Genomic DNA, 19,145 nt, shown 5'->3' with positions numbered 1-19,145 from the left:
TATTCTGAGTATCCTAATTTTAGTTCTATTGAGTGTTCGGGGACTGTCTGTGTTAGTCAAGTGAATATATTCACTGCACATAGGTTTCAGTCCCTTTACACAACTTGATGTAAAGTAACCGATCAAAAGTAGTTACCTTACCTCCACATTGGTACACATACTTCTGAAGCGCTGTGAATTTTACTTTCAGGCTTGTTTGCTCATTTGGGGAGAATATGATCAGATTTCATATTCATCGCGGTGGAAAGGAAATTCTATACAGCGACCAAATGATATGGCACACAAGTCTATGTCGGATATGTGATTAGTGAGACAGTAATTTGTTTCAGATGCATAGACTTGGACTAGTGGTTAAATGAACCACCATATGGCGATGATGAGTCCTGCAATCCTCTCGTACGTTTTTATCCCAATGGGTACCTGCGAAGCCACACAGGGTAATCAGAAGTGCAACGTCAAACATATTTTTAATGCTCTACACCAAGGATACTCAACTATTTTTACTGAAGATCCGCATACAAAACTTCAAAAATATTTGGGTCCGGTCTTTCCAGAAATTATATTTCGGCATCCTTAAAAACACATTTCTCAGCCGAATAATGATTATTAGCTAATCAAGATTGTTTATCATGGTGTTATAGTTCTTTTAATATATATTTAAATCTATAAATGTAATTTTATAAAGTGAAACTTCAAAAGTGGGGCTAATGATCCAAAATAAAGAATAAGGCACGGTCCGAATCGAATACCTGAAAGGATCGGACTGGTCCGCCAGTTGAGTATCTCTGCTATACACGATGGGCCACCTTCACGCCATGCACCACCCTTCCTCCTAATTCTAAAATGGGATTCTATTGTACCAATGGTTTCACAGTCTTTGATGCCATTTAAAAACTTGTACATATATGTTAAGTGTAAGAACAAAGGGTTCCATTCGTACTTTGAAACTATTTACACTTGTGTACGTAGCGGCAGGCAGGAGGAGATCATTTGAAAAAAAAACACACTTTTAGCGAATTCTAGTTTAAATTGGACAAAAAAGTTGTTTCTTGGTTCCAGAAAACAGTAAAAAATCAAGAAACAGCGGTATTACTTCATATATTAATCTTTATGTAATTCCAGATTCATTAAATTCAGATGCATTTGTGCCATGTACCGGATTAAGGTTAGGCCATAATTTTATTTCAATTATCCTTATTTTAGTTCTATTACGATTTCGGGGACTATCCAAGTGACATCCGTAATATCTAAAATTATGGCTTAACCCTAACATACTATGTTCTGGTGTCCGCCATCTTGGTTCACATACTTCGGAAGTACCTACGTATTTGGCAACATATCTGCACAATTGTATTTCCCTTTTAAGATCAAAACAAGATCTGTGCATTGCTTTTTTATGAAGTATTTCTAGAACAAAAAAAATGTCCCGAGACTTGGCAGTGGAAGACAGCAGGAACAGTATTGTTATAATTTGTCAATCAAGAACAATTTCGGAAGCAAATTCAAATTTTATGAATTTTGAATTTTAAGATTAAAATATTGGAGGAATAGTAAATTTTTTCTCTATTCAAATAAAATAGTAAATCTCACTTGGTAGAGTAGTATGTTATCCCACGAAAAAGTCCATGTTGCATGTTTCCCTTTTTTGAAATGTAAAACGAAAAGCATCATAATAATTTTGTAACTCAAAAAAATATTTTAGGGGGGAATTCAAGTTTTTCCGAAACTTTAAAAATTAGAAAAAATACGGGGGAGCAGTAATTTCATTCTATTCCATTTCATATAAAGTACCGATATTTCTAGAACACAAAATGTCAAAGTCCACATATTTACAAGATACACTACGACATCTTATGGAAATAAATCTGAAAGAAATTTTAATAACTTCTCATTTCCTGAACATTCATTTCATCTGAAATGGCAAAGATAATGAGAAAATTTCATCTTCGATCATGTTCGGCCACATTCAAACTAGGCGATAAAATTGAACATGCCGTTCAATTTACAGCTATTGGAAGATTTCAGATTCGATTATGTCAAAATAATACAATCATGTGATCCAATATTGTGACGAAAGAATTTATTTATTTGATCATAATGGAATCCAACGCACGAAACAATCGGATTTCCTGTTGAACGAGCCAATTGCAAATTCAGTAATAAACGTCACCCGAAAAACATGCTATCATAAAAAATCGTAAAATTAAGAGAAATTTCTAGTATAGGAGATATGAAGTGCTATAATACTTATATTTTATTCATTGTGCTAATATTATTATTATAGAACTACAGGGTGTCGAAAAAATTCGCCCGGTTTTATAGTCATAACAATTGAAAAATTCTTATTGTGCATGTAGTTCTTATTTATCATACAATAAAAGGTGCTCCAGAAGTATGCGCACCAAGATGTCGCACAACCTTAATCTCAATCGGTACCCACATACTATGTTCAGGTTGTGCGCCATCTTGGTGCGCATAATTATGGAGGTCCCAATAAAATTTATTTAAACTTACAATTGTTATTACTATAAAATCGGACGAAATTTTTCGAACACTGTGTATATTTTCGCTTATCCCGGGTAGAGAACAGCCGATAAGACGGCTGAATCGTATGGAAAATCATGGCAGTAGCGCATGATTGACACCAGGTATATTCTCATCGATGATAACCGACGATAATAGCGTGCTTGCAATATCATACCCTGATGAAGTTTTTCTGATTAAAATTCGAAACGTCGGCATATTAAATCGTTTTGCTAACACCGGTTGTGCTTTATTTATCATCGAAATCGTGGCAGTGTTGTCCGCTACCAGTCCAGGTTAGTCAGTTTAATGTGCAAAATGCATGTACTTGATGATAGAGAAAGACGTAAGCGCCACCTTATGACACCATAATCAAGATTTTCCCAAACTTTTTGTTCGCGCGGCGCCAAATTATCAGGGAAAGAACTCGCAGCGCACCTACACGAAAAAAGACACTATACATAACAGAAAGTAAACGACATAGGAAGGTAAAATGAATTTATAAATCTATATACACAGTATTTATAATAAATACAATACGAAAAATATTCAGTCATATATTACTATGTTCAACACAATTCAGTTCATTTTCGGGACGTCGCGCCGCACCAGTCAAACACACATATATCAAAATACCATAAGACGTTTTGTACAAAAGATATGTTCTCTCTAAATTTGTGAATATGTTCCAAATGAAATGGGTTCTGTTTTTAGTTATTCTGTATTAGTACATTTCCGTCTTGTTTTATAATTACATTTAAAAAGGATTTGCATTTGCGATTTTCGTGTTCGTGCATTGCTCCCGTGTTTCATAATTACTAACGAAGTGTTTCACAACGCAGGGATTTTTAGTGTTCGCGACGACCCCAAAACAAGACCTTAAAATTTCTTTATTACTTCTACAAATTGAGAAACTTTGTTTAGTCTTTGATCTCGAGCTGTTTGTTTATGATTGTAGAAATTTAAGGAATCTAGAGCGCTTGGAACAAAAGTTATGTTCTGTCTAGACCAGTGTTTCTCAACCTTTTTTCTTTTGTGGCCCAATTTTGTTGCACAAAAATTCTGTGGCCCACTGACATTTTTATGCGGGGAGGGGGGGGGGGGAAACTTCAAGAAAAACATAGACATTTTCAGTTTAATAATAATTAGGTTAAAGTTACCAGCCTATATCAAAAAACTGCATCATTCATCGCGGCCCGCGGGCCGAGATTTTGACCGGCCCGCTGACTGTACATCAGTACAGTATAATATTACATTATTACACTTTTAGTACATTATGATAAATTCATTATGATTTTTTTGGACTCTATTTTTTGTAGTTTAAACTTTACTTCAAAGGTGATTTATAATTTTCTTTCTTGCATTAGCGAATAAATATGTGATTAAGATATTGAATACTATTCATGTTATTATCCGGCCCGCCGAGGACTTCATTTTCCCACATCTGGCCCGCCGGCTAGAGAAGTTGCCCACCCCTGGACTAGTCTCTAGAACAGGGGTCGGCAACTTACGGCCCGCGGGTCGGATCTGGCCGCGGACTAATATAATCCGGCCCGCGACGCTGTGCTGAATTATACTAACAAAACAGCTTTTTTGACGTTTATATTCTTTACCTAACAGAATTTATTGTGAGACACGCGTAGACAAAATTATATTATAATCTAACAAGTATAAAATTCACAATTACTCGTTTAATGAGCCTATAATTTAATTATAATTAGACAAATGGCAACAAAACGCAGAAAAGCTAATGCTAAGTGCAAAGGGTTCAATGGCGCCGAAAATATTCAAATGTAATTTTTTGAGATGCAATCAGGAAATAAATCTAAATTCTATTAGAGAGATGTGCTGCTTGATTTTTATTATAAAAAGTATCACCCTTTCGGGTTTCAACTTCCTAGAAATATGTGCGGCCCGCCGATGACTTGCAACCCTCAATTTTGGCCCGCGAGTGACAAAAGGTTGCCGACCCCTGCTATAATAGTTGCACAAGGTAACGATTTTTATTGCACGGAGTTACCCGAAACAGAATTTGTATATTTATAAATTACTTCACGAAATAAAGAACATATAATTAACACTTGAATTTCTGTTTGTGCATGGTTGTACCCAAAAGCTTGAGTAATCAAGGACGCTTTACATAGAACTTATTTTCTCTCTAGAATATGTTTTTTGGTTGTTCTGTATTTGAGAATTACTCCTTGTTTTTATAATTACAAGTAAAATGATTCCAAAACGCAAGGATTTGCGTTGTAGTAAACTTTCCTTGACGCACGTTGAATGTGAATTGCAATACAACAACTTTTAATTATTTCCGACAACATCGGCCGGGCATGTTTTTTAATGAAAGCAAAATTTTATGTTTATTATAGATTTTTAACTAAAAAGAATGAATGTTCAAAGAACTTAGTACAATTACTGTATAATGTTAGTTAATTAAATACTTTTTTCATATATCAAACGATCATACATTACGTTCATCTCAACTAAACAAATTGTTGTCCTGTATCTTATGGTGGTTTATTATGTTTATTATAAATTTTTAAATAAAAGAATAAATGTTCAAAGAACTTAGTACAATTACTGTATAATGTTAGTTAATTAAATACTTTTTTCATATATCAAACGATCATACATTACGTTCATTTCAACTAAACAAACCAACTGTCCCTTAACAAGTTTATTACGTGGGTAAATTTAAAATTCCCCAAAAAATTGTTGGGCCTTGAAACCTTTTACATTTTATTATTTGGGCCTAAAAAAAAACTTTTGCCGACAAGTGTTTTGCTACACACTAAAAAAAAAATATTTCTCTAAGGTATCGTCTGACTGCATGAGTTAATCAGTTATTTGTTTCAGATGTATGGACTTGACGGCGAAGAAAAACGGTAACTTACAAGCGGTTACGTGAACTAAGCAAAAGCAATGTTCTTGGATGATGTAACTCCGACTAAAGATCGATTTTGCAAAAAAAAAAACTAAACACGAGACGAAAATTTTTCTTCAGTCAGTACGTCTATACCGTGCGAACACAATTTCTTCGTCGCTCGTTAATTGCAATCAAACCCCGATTATTTCCTGTTACCTTCCAATACCTTGGCACTGTAAAGTCATAATCGCTAATAAACTGCATGTATTATTACGTTTTGAACAATAAATGACCTTCATCAAATATGTGATTATGACGTCACATACAAGAAAGTGCACCACGAGAAAAGTGAACGTCCGCCATTTTGTTTTGGTATATTGTTGGCAAAGTGGCGCTTTCGTATTGAACGGATGGGCATTTATACACGAATAAACTTTTGTACATTGAAATTCAGGTACTCCCGTAGTGTGTGTACTAGATTAGGGTTACGTCATAATTTTATTCCGATTTTCCTCATTTTAGTTCTATTACGAGTTCGGGGACTGTCTGTGGTCGCCAAGTGATTATACCCCTGCCCATAGGTTTCAGTCCCTTTTACACAACTCAATGTAAAATGGGCGAACAAAATTAGTTACATCTATTTTGGTACACATACTTCTGGAGCGCCCTATTTTCTACGGTAAGGTCAGAGTCGTCATCAAAGCTTGGAACTAAGGAATCGCAGACGAGAGCAACTTTCCACGGGTTCAAAATTTCTAATCATCTCTGAGCTATTTTAAGTAACGCGGAAGCTTAATGCTTTTCTCTTGACAAATTTCCCAAATTGGAACTCAATATTCCCAGCTCCATATAGGGTTGAAAGGAAGCACTTGCAATATATGGCAACGCTCAATGGTTTTTAGTTCCGGTAGTTTCGGGCGGGATTTAGTATCGGATATACTTTGAACCACATTCAACAATTTCCTTTGTGACGTAATTCCGCTCAATTGTCGGGACTGACCTTTTGATAATTGCCGTTTGTTACAGAATAATACTATTTTGTTAAATCATAATCCCTTATTGCACATGTGAATTGAAAATTTCCCCTGTGCGTGTCGGAAAATTTATCTTATAATAAATATATATTTATATATATATAACAGGATATCCGAGAGAGTCGACGAAAAACGGCTGTAACAGTGGTTCTCAATCTTGATGATGTGTGGCCCCTTTCTGGAAATTCGAGGAACTTGTGGCATAGGCGTAGCCATTGAAAGAAAAACACACAGGCTCTGCAATCGTTTTTTGAACATTAGAAACACTCGGGGCATGAATATCATGAGAATGCAGCATTGTCGAAAGAATTTTTAAATATCGCTTGGTAACGTATTTTTTTGAGGCGTGTGAAAATGAATATATGAACTTCTAAAACAAAGAATGCCGATTGGAATATGTACGGAACTCATTGAAACCATTCGAAGAAAACTCACTCGTAGAGTTTTCTATACATTTATTAACTTAAACATTACTGCCGTACTAGAACGAGAAAAAAGTTACAAGATGTAGCAACCTTGACGCACGCTAACCAAATAAAGCTCTCGCTTTGCCACGTGACTATTATCGTCATCAGATCGCTTGGTGATGGTGCTACGTTGGCCACATTAGGTGGCGCTGGATCAATTTCATTATATGGACTATCAAGTTGAAATTCGAAATTGCCCTATCATTTGAGAATTTTCAAAATTGCAAGCAAAACACACATGCTCTGCAATCATTCATTTTTAGAGCATAACAAAAATATTAGCGTCATGAATATCATAAGAATACAGCATTATTGAAACAATTTTTCAAAGATCGCTCGATGACGACTACTTCCGAGGCGTGTGGCTACCTATAAAATTCTAAAACAAAGAATGTCGATTTTAAAATACACGAAACGCATGGCATAGGATATGAATGCAGCATTATTGAAACATTGTGTGGTTACCTATGTAAGAATAAAACAAAGGATGCCGATTGAAATATCCACGGAACGCATGGGGTGGTATTCCCGCACTCTAATCGCGTGAGATTGCCAAGTAGGTAAAACTTGCACCTAATTTAATTTACTCATCGTTTCATTTATAAGATTTCAAGATCCTTTTATAAAAATGGCAGACTCGAGTGACGTCACACCGCTGGGCTTGGTGCAGCACACCCTTAGTTTACTATTCTGTCAAATAATAGTTAAATTTACTGCTCTTGTTTTATTTTTTATAAGTAGCACTCAACTACAACAACAAAACTTAATGACATTGTGACGTTTGTTTACTGTTTTGTTTAGTAACAATGGAAAAATATTTTAAAAATTTATTATCTGACGAAAAATTTGACGAATGGCTATTTGTGCGGCAAACATAATCTAAGGAATTATTAACGGCCATGTTTGAAGAACTGAAAGATTAACTCGTTGACCTGTGTAAGATAAGATAAGAGAGATAAGAGAGATGAAAGGAGTGACGATAAAATACTGATAAGATATATAAAAATTGAAAGTTATCTTAAAATAAGAGTGGCGCAACCTTTTTAGTTTGCTATTCTATTCTATTCCAACTATTTTTTCACCAAAGAACGGTATACATAACTTCCAAAATTCTGCGATCAGGTTTTTCCATCCTCGATCGTAATCAAGATAGCGTTATTCGCATTGTTTATTCGGCGTTACTTTTCTTTTCATATATATAGTGAGTGAGGTACAAACATGAGTAAGTTATAAAATACCATTAAAACTATAAAAGTCATTTAAAAAAAGAAACTTCCGGAAGTGGGCTAATGATCCAAAATAAAGAATCAGGTCGACCGCGATCCACCAGTTGAGTAGCCCTGGCCTAGTGGTTAAATATACCAGTAATTGATAAATTACTTGATGTAACGTTTCTCTGAACTGAAATTCCGCGATATACTGAAACCGTAGGAACCTTTCCCCGAGCATCGACTTCCTTGTTTACTTAGTGACATTGGCCAATCAGCAAGATGCAAAAAGTGACGTAACAATGCTCCCTTTTCGCATCCGTTCAGACACTTTTCTCACTCAGACAGATATTCATGCGTGGTCGTAAACATTACCTCGTTTTCTCGTTTTTGAACTTTATTCGTTAGTTTTTTGCTGTGTTTCGGAAACTTAAATATAAATCAGATAATTCAATGATCTCTCTGTTTTCCTAGGAGTTTTAATTTAATTGCAGTAATGAAAAATTAGTGTAGAAATAGGTATGATAGACTACGCTAGAATTCTTTACCAGTACTTTCTAAAAACAGATTGTTGTATGCGATGATGAATCATACTGATGGTTTGAACACATATCCCATTTTACAGCCCCAACTCGCAAAAGTACTTTAAAAATAGCCCCGAAAATTTTGCAATGGTAAAGTATAGGAGAATTTTCTCGGGGGTCAAAGGTCGGGGAAAGGTCCATAGAATTATGATGTTAAATTACGCGTCAGAAAATGCAAGATGCAATTGTAGTTGGCTTTTGGAGGTTTTACACATTGTTGCACTTGCAGCGTAGGAACGAAGTGTCATAATTTCCGCCTTTTGTGGTTTGGTCTATGACGTGGAGGTCAAAGGTTACATGATGTGGAAGAAATTCCACAACTTGCAGGGCTGCCAACTTGGCGTTGCATTTAAGAAGTATACCGGGTAACGTGTGTTATGGACCCCTATTTGCGTGTTAAAATCTAATCCAGGACCTCTATTTGCAATCTTTACTAACAATTTAGTTTGATTTTCAAACCATTTCATTTCCCTGTAATGCGTGATCATGCCTGCTTATTAGCAAACGTTCAAGTCAAAGCAAACTTTGAATACAGCAATCGCAAAGTCGAAATAGCCATTCATTGTACAGTCGAATATATTGACGCCTTTTTGCATACAACATATTTGAATAGAGATGGGGAAATTTCGGATGCAACTTTGCAATGCTGCAGGAAATTGCCTGGCATAGTCTGACGTAGATTTATACAGTTTTGAAGTTTACGTAACCATACAGCAGGCTGGACCTTTTGATAAATATGTATTAGGGTCTCTATGGTGATAATCGCAATTCCAAGGGCTTCATTTGTTCAATAAGACAGCGGTTTTAATTTTAGGGCATTCATTTTCCTACTTGTCTAATCCAAAACCGTCTTCGGACCAGCTGTCAAATGTATGTGGGAAACATTGCGGAATATTTCCTTCGAATCGCGTAATGCGTAACCTTTGGCCTCCGCGCCATAGACCAAACCACAAAAAGCGGAAATTATGACGCTTCATTACTACGCCGCAACCAATGCGTAAAAACTCCATACGTTACGTTAGGGTCATACGCCTATACATTGGCATTTATAGCGCAAAAGTTTAAAAGGCGATCTCGGGGTTGTTCAAAGTTGACGCCGTTAAGGTAAATCCCCAAAGACGAGCTTCTAGGCATTGTAAAAAAAAAATTCACGAAACTTTCTATATTTTTAACTACGAAACAGGGGTGACGCCGAAAACGGAACGCATACACTATGTTCCAAATGACCCGGGTATCCTTTTATTGGTTCACCCTATATTTAAAAGCACCGGCATATTTTCAGTCCAGCATTGCTCACCTAATATATCACACACTGGATGAGGTGTTGAGCACGAGATTCGAATCCAAAATTCTAAACTAAGATGCCATCGTAGTAAAATCCATCTCTTCGAAACCACAAGGGCCGCCGGTTCCCAAACTTTTTGTTCGCGTGGCGCCTATTTATCAGAGGACGTACACGAAAAAAATTGCTGTCCTCAAATAAAACTCAATTTTGTGATCGTTAATGTGTATCTCATGCCTTTAAAGTTTATAAAACAGGTAGGCTTTAAGAATAAAGTAGCCCGACGAGCCATTTAGCGAGGCCCATTGCCAACGCTCCCCACAAATCATTAAATCCTAAACCGACTGTTTTTGTTTAATAAAGCGCAAACATGGATAAAAATCCATATTTTTGTTTTTGTCGCTGCGTTGAATCTTTTATCATTTTGCCCTTCATTACTGTAAGGCTAAGCGATAGCCTGTTAGACACCGCTGCGCCAGACCATTAAACCGATAAAATACTGTTAGAAGATTAGTCCTTCAATAGACCAACTGCCAATAAAGAACACGTATTAAAAACCACCTTAAAATTTTCCCATATGTGTATTTATTGTTGTATATTGAGAAATTCCACGCGGTCAAAGGCGCGTGAGGAATCTACCGATTTGTGTATTATTATCCGCGTGTAATGAGCCAATTCTGGCGCCTGGCTGTGAACCCCAGGAGACCTCGCAACCACAAGCCGACTGACGAACGAAATTAGACTCTTAATGAGCTTGAAAATAGATTGTTATTCACCAAAAGGCTTCAAATTCAACGCGATTTATCCAACTATTATAACGTTTCAGAGAGTGTTGCGTGTACAAATATGACGAGGTGGCATAGAGGTGGCTCAAGCGAAACTGTATCATTATTTTGCCAGCAAAAGTACCAAAAATATAGTTTTGAAAAATACAAATATTCTGTCATTATTTCACATAGAAAATATCAGGATCTAGTAACTTGTCCCTAATCTCAATTGAACTATAGTGACATCCTCTGTAAACCCATCATTCATGGTAGTGCGCTATCAGTTTGGCAGAAAATGTTACACAATTCTGCAATCCTAGAATATTAAGCTGTGGACATAATATTGAAAACTCAACCACCATTAAGTTATTTTTAGATATATTCACTTTCGGTCTCGCTATTTACTTCAATAGAGACAGCAGCAAACTTATCACAACAGGAAACCTTACATTTCCATTTAAACATTAGGTCATGGGCTTCCAGGAAATTCCCTTTTGAAAAATTTGTTAATAAAAACATCATGTAAAAGTATGACGAACTGTTTGGATTTAGAAATGTAAATTACCTTTTCGACATAATATCATTAGACAAATTATATCATTCAAAACGCCATTTTTAGGAACTTATGCTGTCAAAAATGTTGGCGCACTTACGTTACGAACAAGGCCATACAAAAGAAATCACTAGAATTGGCGGGCAGGCAATCTACTGGTTTAGGAAATGTTCAATATTTTTGATGAAATAGTAAGAGACAATTAATATATTTAAAAAATATTTGTATGAATTATTGATGCCAAAAAGATTGGTGCTCCAGAAGTGTGTACTTATATTGAGGCAACTAATTTTGTTCACCTACCTAAGTTGTGTAAAGGGACTGAAGCCTATGGGCAGGGAGTATATTCACTTGGCTAACACAGACAGTCCCCGAACACGTAATAGAACCAAAATATTAAAAAAAAACGGAATAAATTACGGCATAACCCTAACCTGGTACACACACTACGGGAGTACCTGTAAAAGTACTACATATTGTGTAGTATTTGAGAACATCGTGGGGTCGCTAGTTTTAAAAAAATTTATTTTCAAAAAAAAATCGGGTCCCTCGAGAATAACGTTGGAACCACTGCATTAGCTTTCATGGCAGCATATTAATGGAGAATTTTATCTTTTAAAATATCATTTGCGGGTACTTCTGCTGTCAAAAGGACGATCAAATAGTTAATGATGGTCATTTAACACTAATCAAATATTTTTCCCGATCTATCGGTCTAATCGGCAAACAAACCTCTTATTGTAAAACTCTGGTAAATATTTGAAATACTGCGCTATTTTGCGCCAAAAGTGATGTGATAGAAGCAAACGATTTATTTATATAGTACAATTTCTGTCCCAAAGCCATACAAGTTATCAAACACCGTACAACGACAAATAAACAAAATTTGGCGAGTAGTTCCTGCTAGGCTTATTCATAGAAAAACATGGACAAGTGGATTATGCCCAAGATTATGCTCAAATGCCGAATGGCATGTATAGTTTTATTATGGCCACAAGATGACTAATATAAAACAATCATTTTTACATAACAATTATTTTCCAAAGCGAGAAAGAAAGGATTCATGCTATCAGCGAGATTTTAAATCCGTTGAAAATTTCATGTTTTGGGTCGTGGCCCATAGGTTGGAAACATTGGTTTAGCCAACATTCTGAGAGTCCATATATGCACGTTGTTCGAATATAAGTAAATACTTAATAGGGTACCTTTTTTTTTATATGTATTTTCATACAATCAAACTATTGCACAGGGATTCCTCGTGACTGTGGAATATTGCATTGGGATTTCACTCCAACAAAAAAGTTGAAAACCATTGGTTCAAACTTCATCAAAACGATTAATAGTGTCTCTATACACAGTGGGCCAGAGAATTGGGACAGTTATTATCTATTTTTGTCTTTGATAACTGACTCTATTTTTGTCCGTTTCTGTATATAAACAACGGAATGAAACTTATTCTCGTCAACGAAATCTATTGGTAAACATGGCCAAATCGTAAAAAAACATCGGTACATTAAACATAAGCTAACCAAGATAGAATAAAAATAGAATCTTGATGTTTATGTTTTCCAGTTCATCTTTGGGCGTTTCCGCTTATTGTAGTTGAATTATAATAGTTTGAGGAAGTCTGGCATCAGTCAAATGTAACGTTGCAGAAACATATTTATGTGTTACTGTACAGTACAGCAAGACTATAGATTATTTTGGTCTAATAATGAGGAAAATAAATAAATCCAGCCTTTTTCATAGCGTGCTTTGTTACTATAGTGGGATCGTGGTTCCAATTTTATGTCGTTTGGATTATATTCGTTCCGACACACTACTAATAACTTGGAACGGGGTTGTTCAATCTGCCGCCCGTGGACCGCAGTGCGACCCACAAAAGAAAAATTGTACCGCCCGCGGAAAAGGGTAAATTATTTTGAATGAGGTGCCGCCGCGAAACGACTCTAGTGTAAATGTATAATCTATAATATAATCTGGTACATGCGAATACTTCCGATCCCTTTGCGTTACAAAGCCTATCTATACCAGAGTCCAATTTATTGTCTATTAATATGACGTTGCAATGCTTTTATTGTGCCTGTATCTACCAGAAATCCTATGTTAAGTGAAGTTGTAACCTGGGGTTTCTTTTCGTTATGTGTATCTGGCCCTCATGTATTAAAGGTTGAACATTCCTGATTTATAATATTTCGAAATCAGATTAAATTCTAGAAACTATCGATAAATAACGTAAGCATATGAAGTGTGATTCGTGGTAACTTTATGAGTACTGTGAATTACGGTAACTTTCTCGTAAATCCCAGGTCATAGCCTTCGCGAGAGAATCTCTCGAATTAACCTACATTATGACGGGATAAGTTATTTCTCATTCGACAATGCTTTTCTCCTTACGCGCGGGAAAACAGCTGTCGATGGCGCCAAAACAACAATCTGTTATTATTAATCGGCCTTATCTAGAAGAGTTTCGGTGCATTTACGCGATGTATCGGTGTATTAAAGGCTTAGAAGCACGTAAACAATGCTACAGTACAATAACACTGATAGGGCATCCCTTTTTGCCATGAAAACAGCCGAAACTAAGCGAAACAAAAAAAAGCTTATCCTACAATAAAAGTAACAAGTTTTTTGGGAATGTTTGGGACTACAATGTTATCGCCTCCGTTTTGCCTTGAAAACAGTCGAAATCCAACGAAATAAAACCATAAACTACGCGAAACAAATGACAATACATCAAAAATGAAAACTTTAACCGCCCTGTTCTTCCTAGTTTCATTGCTTGATAAAAAATATTTCATTGCGTGTTTACACTTTGTTGAGCATGAATTGTATGAACATAATGTCATTTGGAATCTACCAATCAAAAAAACACTATAAATACCACTAGAACGATATACGGCGGGCCATGAGCCATAAAAGATTGGGAACCACTGCAGTAAGACTATATTTCTCATCTAGCAGACGACACACTGGGAACGGAAATATAGTTCCTGCATTTGTAATTATGACGCATGAATCACAAATTTGTGAAATTGTTCGCACGAATCCGTACTATGATTCATAATCTGGGACTTGTCTAATCTAGGAAATTGTGTCATTCGTATAAAATTGGTCTTTTTGCAAAATAAGATATTTTTTTGCGAATAATAAGAGCACGATTTTGATAACCGAACATGACATTGTACATGTCGCCACTGATACGTGCTTCACGTGGTTTGAGTTTTTTCGAAAAATCAGATTCATTCCGATATAGCTTAGCCTACGCGACTTATTACATGCAATTCTCTAATCTGTCTTATTTTTTTGGTCTATTTTGCGGTATTTTATAGTATAAGTTAGGGCCCAATGGTTTCCTAAAGTGGGGTACGTTATGACTGCTCAGGGGATCCTCAACGATTTTGAAAAAATCTTGAACATACACAAATAGATCATAATCTTATCGAATTGCCGTTAGCCTATCAGTATTTACCGTTAGTATGTATCCATTCAGACTTTCATGAGATTAATTTCGTCAAAGGAAACATTATCCTTCCTCGTTGGTTAGGCACATAAATTGATGGGTTGGGGATCAGCCCAAAATAAGATTCACAAACAGTGGTCCGTGGCCCAAAACTTTTGGGAGACCCTGTTTAGATTATGTAACAACTTTTATTATTTACGTAAAACGATACAGATGAAATAACCTATTTCAATGACAAAATATTTTATGCTGATGAAAAAATTAACAAATTTGTTTACGGATGATGTTTTATTTAAAAAATTCCAGAACATAAGTCATAGGAAGAATCGTGCGAAGAATCCCCAAATTCGTGATTCATACGTCACAATAACAAATGCAGAAACGAAATTGTCGTTCGCAATGTGTCGTCTGCTGAATAAGAATTACAACTTCACTGTCTAGACACGCGGGTGGCGGGGTTTCGATATGATTTAGTTCTAGGGACGAAACGCGTGCAGTAGGGGGTGGACAGTACAAAACTTCCGCAGAAAAACAAAACCCCATAAAAAAACTGATAGACTGGTTTCTGAGTACACTTGGCGCAAGATCGTAGAATTATTTTGGGGGGTGGGGGAAGGCGAATTTTCTGTGATATGACCTAATAATGCGCCTCTTGTTACGAACAATGCTAGATAAGAGCAGCCACTGTTATCTAACAATATCCTAAAGAATTCCTCTACCCACTTACTTCGCGGCCGAAGTTATCCAACAAGCTATAAAATCGCGCATTTTCGTCTATCTCGGTTGGTTCATTCAGAGAAAGAATTATTGATAGTAAGCAAGGAAAAGTAATTTTTCAGTAAATCGTTCAATAATGGACCAAAATTGTGTTACAAAAGGCGAAGACGAATTTATGCCTCACCGCAAATACCTCAAAATTGCATTTCACCCCGTGCCAACCATCTCACCCAGAATGTAATAGGCATTCTAACTCTCACCGGGAACTAACTCGGATTTTCCCTTTCATTCCATTAATATACAGGGGTGTGCATCAGGATAAGTTAGTTTATGTAAGAAATTTTAGTATTTACATAAAACGATACAGATGAAATAACCTTTTTTAATAGCAAAATATTTTATGCCGATAAATTAAATCAACTTGTGTAAGGTTGATATATTTTAGAACATGAGTCATAGGAAGAATCGTGCGAAGAATTTCCCAAATTCGTGATTCACACGTCATAATAACAAATCAGGCGGTACGCGGGCCACAAATCGGCCCGCCAAGACATTTAGTGTGGCCCTTGTCAACACTCAGATTTTGCCCCATCAAGCATAAAATGCTAACCCGACATGGGCTCACATGGGTAAAAATACATAATGATTTTTGTTCTTGTCGCTGCATTAAATCTTTCGTCGTTTTGCCCGCTGCCTTTCATACTGTAAGGCTAAGCGATAGCCACATTCTCTTCTCTTGCTTTTCCAGCGGAAAACTATTTTTTTGTGGTTCAGCTAGATGTCTGAAGTTGGTATACGGCCCACCGACAACTTATCTAGTCTGACAAAAGATAAGCCGAATAAAAAATTAAAAACAGAAAATTAGCGATGCAACCATTACAGGACCCACCAACTGATGTGAAAGATTTAAAATTGAGTTTGCTCAGTGTCATATTCGAAGAGAACACCAAAAACTAATACTGTCGAATTCTCCTTGCCAACGAGACAATGTTACGTTCTGTTTACAGGTTCATAATCCCCCAATATATCATTAGACACTTTAAAAAAATTCTGTATATTCACTATATCTTCAAGGTGAATCAATTTTGGATCAACTTAAATTTGGCATGAAATACATTTAACAAACATGGTTCGCATCACAGAAGTTGTGATTTAGGCAAGTTGGCTAAGTTATCTAATGTGCCAGGTTAGACCGTGACAGCTAGCAGGTCCGCTGGTTGGCAAAAGTCTTGAAGGTGTCTAAAAAGCCTTCGTTTCAAGCTACGAAAACTTGCTATGTTCCGATTGCATAGCGTTGGCCGTAACAGGATAATATTGCGTATACTGTACTGATGCGGGACTCAAACCCGTGACATTGAGATCATTACCACGTCACCAGTAACCAATTGACAAGCGGAAATACATCTACAATGCATTAATAGTAAAATTTACGTTTTTTTTTAATAAATACTGCCACACATAATGAAAATTCCACAGACAATATAATGAAGATGTATCTGTCTAATAAACGACGGAAGAGCGCAATTTGTTTTCATTTTTGAATTATATTATTATCGCATTGATAAATGTGGCAACACTCAAATTTTAAAAAGTGAGACAATGCAAGTATGCAACCCTGCGGTTTTCAACCTCTTTTGGTGAAACGGTACCACAATGGAATATCGTGTCCGGAAAATTCGCCGCAAATCATTTTGCTGTAAAACAAGTATTTGTGATAAAAAACAGTTAGATTTATAGGGTTAAGGTATGCTTTTAAATAACGAATCTTTTTTTAAATAAAAAGAGACTTCAAAAACCTAACTGTTTCCATTCAATTACTTGTTTTACAGCAAAATGCTCTTGCGGCGATTTTTCCTATGCGGCGAAATTTCCTGCGGCGAATTTTCCTAGAACCATGAAACATTCCAATCGCTGAAACTCACTGCAATGGTTAAATGGTCTTTTATTGTTTGATTTGATGTATAAACTAGAAATATAAATAAAAGCAAACCTGATACTGGCAAAGCAAAATTATCTCTAAAGTGTAGCAAGTATAATAATAGTGGCAAACTTCATTGGTATTTAATTATATTTAAACAGTGTACATATATTGATATAGAATATCGTATTATAATGGAAAGCTGTGGAACTCGCGTGCAATATATTAATTCGTCTGAATTGTATAAACTAGAATTATATATAAAAGTAAACTTAATAATGGCAACAAAAAAATGATCTTTAAAGTGTAGCAAGTTTGTTAATAGCGGCAAACCCGATAGGTATTCATAGGTATACAATTATATTTAAACAGTATACATATATTAATATAGAATTTCGGATTATAATGGAAAGCTGTGGGACTCGCGCGCAATAGTTTTAATTTATTTTGAATTCAAAATGTAGCAAGTTTGATAATAGTGACAAAACTAATATATTTAACCCAATTATATTTAAACAGTGTACATATATCAATATAGACTTTCGTAGGGGCTCCCGAAGTATGCGAACCAAGATGGCGGACATCGGAATGTAATATGTGTACTAGGTTAGGGTCAGGCCATAATTTTAGGTATAAATACTACGGGAGGCTCTTGGCTAGTCTTCGAACTGATAATAGAACTAAAATAAGGAAAATTGGAAAAAGAATTATCGCCTAACCCTAACCTGTTACCCATGATACGTTCCGATGTCCGCCATCTTGGTTCGCATACTTCGGGAGCACCCTTTCGTATTTGAATGTAAACGAAGCACCTGACTGGCGAAACCCTAGGATGCAACGAAACCCCGTCGTAAACCACAGTTGTAACCAAAGATAGGATATTCGAAGAAAATAATCTTGCAACTTATGATTGAAATCTCCTTCTCCCTCCCAACTAATAACCTTGACTAAGCTCATGAAGTCTTAAATCAACAAACTACTTGAGTTCTATTGTTAGACTTGTCTTAATCCGGTGATGTATTTGGCGCTTCAGATTAGTGATTTAGGGTGTATTAAATCCCGTTTTTTTTATAGTTTTATTGCTGTTAAATCGCTTACGAGATATCTATATATAGGGTCGTCATACCGTCTTGAATCCAACAGGAAATTTATCGATACCATATATTGTTTTGGCCCTCACAGATGTATTAAATGAAGTAAATATACTTGAACAATTAATGATTTAAAAACAACAAACCTGGTTAGAATATATTGGTAACTGTCTTCATAACAAAATTGAAATTTGAAAGGGGCTTTGTGGACACCCCCCATGGGCACGACGTCCGATAGTCGGAGCGCTGTGCTTGTCTTGATACAGTAATTTATTTGACGATTCTAGTTCGGTATTTGAGGGTGTAACGTGTAAGAACTCAATTTTTAAGTTTCAATATCGTTAATCGCTTACGGGACATTTAATAATAGAATGTGCACGATGGTCTGGTAATTAGAGGACTAGACTTAACCAGACAACGCCAGAATCTCCATTGGCAAAAGGTTAGATTATTAATATAAGTATTTATACCATACCTTCTCGAACAAAAAAAACACGTCGATGGAACGTAAATAATGAAATAACGGTACTCCTGAAGTATGCGCGCCAAGATGTCGCACAACCTGAACACTAACCTGGTACACAACCTGAGTTCAGGTTGTGCGCCATCTTGGTGCGCATACTTCAGGAGGTCCGAAATAACTGAAGAGTTTGGAAATGTAAATCTCTA

At 36.0% G+C, this 19,145-nt stretch overlaps 1 protein-coding gene and 1 long non-coding RNA gene across 11 annotated transcripts in view; one reads left to right on the top strand and one right to left on the bottom strand.

Moving 5' to 3' along the window:
* LOC120327821 (dedicator of cytokinesis protein 9-like) overlaps window positions 1-19,145 on the bottom strand; it is a 183,424-nt gene that overhangs the window by 93,756 nt on the left and 70,523 nt on the right. The window lies entirely within an intron of this gene.
* LOC144425181 (uncharacterized) overlaps window positions 19,060-19,145 on the top strand; it is a 108,441-nt gene continuing 108,355 nt past the window's right edge. The window contains exon 1 of the long non-coding RNA XR_013477361.1: window positions 19,060-19,106. This is a non-coding gene — a long non-coding RNA (uncharacterized LOC144425181). The remainder of the gene's footprint in view (window positions 19,107-19,145) is intronic.

Source organism: Styela clava, chromosome 7 (assembly GCF_964204865.1).
Source record: "Styela clava chromosome 7, kaStyClav1.hap1.2, whole genome shotgun sequence".
Classification (NCBI taxonomy): Eukaryota; Metazoa; Chordata; class Ascidiacea; order Stolidobranchia; family Styelidae; genus Styela; species Styela clava.
The sequence above is the reverse complement of the archived record's forward strand: the minus strand, read 5'-3'. Positions and strand labels throughout refer to the sequence as shown.